The following is a 5,892-nucleotide window of genomic DNA, read 5'->3' as shown; positions in this document are numbered from 1 at the left end:
GATAGAAGCACAGACATACCCGGAAAATAGTTTCTATCGCATGTTGGCTATTTTATAAAAAGGACTTGACTTTATTGTTCTCTGACTCACTGAAGGTACTTTATATAATGATCCAGATGATTATCGCTTGACCCTAGTCTCCTGGGTGTAGGGTACACCTGTGTAGTATGTGTGTGTGTGCGTGTGTGTTTTCTACCTGGCAGTTCCATTTGAAGAAGGCCCCGTGAACAAACGTAAGGTCTACCTGCTGCTCTTATTTTATTTTTCATTTTTATTTTTTTAACATCTTTATTGGAGTATAATTGCTTTACAATGGTGTGTTAGTTTCTGCTTTATAACAAAGTGAATCCGTTTTTCATATACATATGTTCCCATACCTGCTGCTTTTATTTATTTTTATTTTTTAAATGAATTTATTTTATTATTGGCTGTGTTGGGTCTTTGTGGCTGCGCGTGGGCTTTCTGTAGTTGCGGCACTTCTCTTTGCAGTGGCTTCTCTTGTGGTGGAGCACAGGCTCTAGGTGTGCGGCCTTCAGTAGTTGTGGCACACAGGCTCAGTAGTTGTGGCGCACGGGCTTAGTTGCTCCGCGGCATGTGGGACCTTCTCACAGGCAGACTCTTAACCACTGCGTCACCAGGGAAGCCCTACCTGCTTCTTTTAAATAAAGTGATTATCCCGGATCAGTGCTCAGGGACCACACCACCTCCTGGCTTCAGGCAACACTCACCCAAGAGGCTCCCTTTCAGTGTTGAATTAGCTGGAACCAGGGTTCTCCCAAGGATGTTGAAGGTGACAAAATACACTTGAAGGCCACATCATCCGTCAGCTCTGAGCTGGGGAAGGAGCTACGATATGCCTTCCGCGTCTGGGGGTGGGGGAGAGGGGGTGAGAAGAGCCGCATGCAGGCCTGGACAGTCTCCTCTTGTGTTACCTTCGCAGAGGTAGGCCCCTCCCCCTCCGCTAGCGTGGTTTCTGTCCCCAGGTGCCCTCCACAACAGGGAAGGCGGTGAACAGAACTGGGAGAGAAGCCGACTGTCCCCTGCTCCCTCGTCTTTTAAATGGTCTTAATTGGTAAAATTCAAAGATAATGACCTATGTCAGTACCCAGTTTTATGTTACTAATATTATTAGTCTATGAAATCTCTCAGGCTGGGATCCCCTGCCCTTAACCAGTGTACTTTGTATATGGAGTGGTTGGTGTCTCATGTAAGACAATCTGTCTCAATTCCAACAAAGAAAGGAAAGTGCTTTGCTAAGTGTCATCTCTGAGCTCACTGCCTGGAAGACACCATACAAACCCAGGACCCACACAGACGTGCTGCTGAGATGGCATGGAGTGGTAGAGGCATGCAGTTTGGGAGGAGGAAGTGTAGAAGGCATTGTGGCTCAATAGGAAGAAGACAAACTTCGGGCTCAGAGGGTTTCAAATCATAGCTCCGCCACGTACTGGCTTTGTGACTTTCGACAGACTGTTTCAGCTTTCTGAGCCTCATCCATACAGAGGGATCTTAATAATAGTTCATAGGGCTGAAAAGAAGAGGAAATGAAGAGATTCATGTAGAGCACTCAGAACAATGCCTGGCAAGCTGTAGGTGTTCAATAAACATTAGCTACCATGATGATGATTAAATAAGACACTAACAACAACAGATGGAAAAAAAACAGTAAAGGAATCAGAAGGAGCCCACTGCTTCCCTGAAGCTGGGAGAATTTTCTCAGTACTACAGGGACAGATGTGTCTTGAGCTGTCACTCATTAGGGTCTATGCCCAGCAGCCAAGGAAGAAGGATTTGTATGGACACTCATTGATGAGCACACAAGCTGCAGAGCTATGAATACTGCTGCTGCTGCTGGGGACTGGCCTCAGCTCTGCTCACTTGTCTGAATCCCACAAAGCCCATAAGACTAACTGCTATGATCCTTCTAGTGCCACAGCAGGCCCCAAACCATAGCTCTGCCCTGTTTCTGGGCACAGGAAAAAAAAAAATTTACTGCAAAAATAGCAAAACTTGACCAACGAAAAGAATAATGTAAAAATGGTGTTCAGGCGCCCTCTTCTGGACAATCTGGGCAAGGGCTTTCCCAAAGACGTCTCTGGATCTGGTCACTCAATAATGGGGCCTCAAGGGAGATTGATGGGCTCCCCATTTAGGAACTCGGGGCCAGGTACCAGATTACCTGGAGCGGCTGCATGGTGATAGCCCTTTGCCTTTCTTGGTGAGTCTGAAGATGAATGAGAGAGCTCCACTGTCTTAGCTTCGGACACAATTATTGGCCTGTTATTGGGCCTTGGTGGATATTGAGCACATGATTCATGGCTGTGAAGTAATCTTAAGACCATAAGTTCCAATCATGTCATGGATACAAGCAGATGTCTCAAGTCACCTCGTGGAGGTGGCTCAGGAATCTTCTATGTAAATGGTACATATAGGAATGTGCAAAACTCGGTCCAGATGGGGTCTCAGAACTCCCTGAAAGTTCTCAGGAGTGTCCCTTTGGCTGTCTGGCATACTGCCCGAAGAGCCAGTGCCTCCACTGGCCCTATGAGGGTGCAGAGACAAAGACCTCCCTGGACCATAAATGGGCCTGATCAGCACACCTGATAGCTCCTCCCGGTTAACTACTAACGAGCAGGAATAGGGCGCAGCTGCCATCCAACCTGAGAACGACCTTTCCCTTACCGAGCATGGTAAGGGATGCTCAGCACAATGGGCAGAGCTTCATGCAGTGGGGATGTCTGTCCAGGTCGCTTCAGCAAAGAAGGCTTTCTGTATCTTCACTGACTCATGGATGTGGCTAATGGCCTTGCCATTTGGTCAGCCTTCTGGCAAGACTCAGACTGGCATACAGAACAAGCCTCCCTGTGGAAACAATCTGTGTTCCTCTTTAGGTAAGGTGTTTTTATTCTCTGACTTTTTTTTCAAGATTTTCTCTTTGTGTTTGGTTTTCTGCAATTCGAATATGATATGCCTAGGCGGGTTTGGGGTGTTTTTTTTGGCACTTATCCTGCTTGGTGTTCTCTGAACTTCCTAGATGTGTGGTTTGATTTCTATCATTAATCTTACAAAAATCCCAGCCATTATTACTTCAAATATTTCATCTGTTTCTTTTCTTTCTTCTGCTTTTGGTAGTCCCATTATACATATGTTATACTTTTTGTAATTGTCCCACAATGATTGGAGATATTCTATTCCATTTTTAATGTTTTTCTCTTTACATTTAAGTTTGGGAAGTTTCTACTGATATATATTCAAACTCTCTGATTCTAATCCCAGCCCTTTCCAATCATCTGATGGGTCCATCAAATGTATTCTTTATTTCTTTACAGTGTTTTTTATTCTAGTATTTCCTTTATATTCTTTCTAAGGGTTTCTATCTCTGTTTACATTATCCATCTGTTCTTGCATGTTGTCCACCTTTTCCACTAGAGCCCTTAGCATATTAATCATTTATTTTTAATTCTCAGTCTGATAATTTCATAATCTCTGCTATACCTGAATCTGGTTCTGACACTTGCTTTTTCTCTTCAGACTCTTTCCTTTTATCATGCCATGTAATTTTTTTGTTGAAAGCCAATCATGAATTGTCAGGTATTAGGACATAGACAGAACTTTGTATGACATCTTACTTTTATTTGGCCAGGAGATATGCTGTGTTTACTGTTTTCTGTATCTGTAGTATCAGAGGATTCAATTTCCACAAGCATCTTTGATTTTGTCTGCTGGCATCTTTTGTTTCCCCTACAAACCCCATTGAGTCTGAGCCTTCATTTCTTTCCAGCTGTGACCCACTGTCACAGCTGAAAGAGTAAGGAGCCCTTACTGAAGTTTCATCAGGTCTGTGTTGAGGAGACACGTTCTGTAATCCTATGATTTGGTCTTGGTCGTTTAGTATGCCTGTCCCCCGGGCTGTGACCTTCACAAGTACTTCTCAGGTTTTTTCTTCCCTTATGTGAAGGCGGATGGCCAGAGGGTCTGAAGTTTAGTAATTTCCCTTACCCCAAGTCCAAGAAGGCTCTGGTGAAGTCTTCTCCCTTGCTGGGTAGGCCATTGTATGGAAAATGCTCTTGGCTTATTTCAAAATGGTTACTTCTCCCCTCTCCCTGGCCAAACAGCAGGCAATTTTTCTCTGATATTTACCAAGAAAACCTGTCGAGGATCCAAAGGGTAAACACCATGATTGTCAGGGATGGGGGGGTGCTTAGATTAGGCCCCCAGGAGTTTTAATTCTCAAGTTAGTCCACACTCGGTCACCAGCAATTCATTGAAGCTACCATTTAAGTCCCAGTTTTACAGATTCCAGCAGTTTCTGCCTCAGGTGTGCTGATCTGTGTTCACTATAATCTGTAATCTCTAGCATCACCTGTTTCTCCAGTTTGGTGGTTGCAATTTGTCCCATGACCTCAATTCTCTGATGTGGCCAAGAATAGTCATTGATTTTTTTAAAATTTTTTTTAAATTAAAAAATTTTTTTTTGCGGTACGTGGGCCTCTCACTGCTGTGGCCTCTCCCGTTGCGGAGCACAGGCTCCGGACGCGCAGGCTCAGCGGCAATGGCTCACTCTGTATGACAGTCTCTAGATCCACCCACGTCTCTACAAGGAGGAATTCCCAGAACTTCTGCTGCCAGTGTCCTTGTCCTCATGATGAGACACAGTCCCCCACCCCCGCCTCTGCAGGAGACCCTCCAACACTTGCCAGTAGGTCTGGTTCAGTCTCCTATGGGGTCACTTCTCCTTCCCCTGGGTCCTGATGTGCACACTACTTTGTGTGTGCCCTCCAAGAGTGGAGTCTCTGTTTCCCCCAGTTCAGTCAGAGTCCTGCAATCGATTCCCGCTAGCCTTTAAAGTCTGATTCTCTAGGAATTCCTCCTCCTGTTGCCGGACTCCCAGGTTGGGAAGCCTGACGTGGGGCTCAGAACCTTCACTCCAGTGGGTGGACTTCTGTGGTGTAAGTGTTCTCCAGTTTGTGAGTCACCCACCCAGAGGTTATGGGATTGGATTTTATTGTGATTGCGCCCCTCCTACCATCTCACTGTGGCTTCTCCTTTGTCTTTGGATGTGGGGTGTCCTTTTTGGTGAGTTCCAGTGTCCTCCTGTTGATGACTGTTCAGCAGTTAGCCGTGACCCCAGTGCTCTCGCAAGAGGGAGTGAGAGCACGTCCTTCTACTCTGCCATCTTGAACCAATCTCTAGTCATTGATCTTTAATCTGTTCATATTTTTTCTTGTGAGGGTGGGAATAAGTTGCAAGTTCTTTACTTATTGGAGTGGAATCTTTCCTTTAGATTTTAGACATTGTTTTCTTTAGCTCTTTGGACATATTAAAATATCTGATAAAAGTCCATGAAAAGGCATGGAAGAACCTTAAATGCATTATTACTAAATGAACAAAGCCAACTCAAAAAGGCTACATACTGGGACTTCCCTGGTGGTGCAGTGGTTAAGACTCCGCACTCCCAATGCAGGGGGCTGGGTTCGATCCTTGGTCGGGGAACTAGATCCCACATGTATGCTGCAACTAAGAGTTCACATGCCACAACTAAGGAGCCCATGTGCTGCAACTAAGGAGCCTGCCTGCCACAACTAAGACCTGGCACAACCAAATAAATAAATGTTTAAAAAAAATTAAAAAGGCTACATATTGTATGATTCCAATTATATGCCATTGTGGAAAAGGTAAAACTATGGAGACAGAAAAAAAGACCAGTGGCTGTCAGGGGTCGGGGGTCGGGGAAGGGATGAGTAGGCAGAGCACAGAGGATTTTTAGGGCAGTGAAAATATTCTGTTTGATACTATAGTGATGGATACATGTCATAATACATTTGTCCAAATCCACAGAATGCATAACACCAATAGTCCCCTGGTTCATTCTCCAAACTCCTTTGGAGCATC

Source organism: Tursiops truncatus, chromosome X (genome assembly GCF_011762595.2).
Source record: "Tursiops truncatus isolate mTurTru1 chromosome X, mTurTru1.mat.Y, whole genome shotgun sequence".
Taxonomy (NCBI): Eukaryota; Metazoa; Chordata; class Mammalia; order Artiodactyla; family Delphinidae; genus Tursiops; species Tursiops truncatus.
This window is presented reverse-complemented; position numbering follows the sequence as displayed.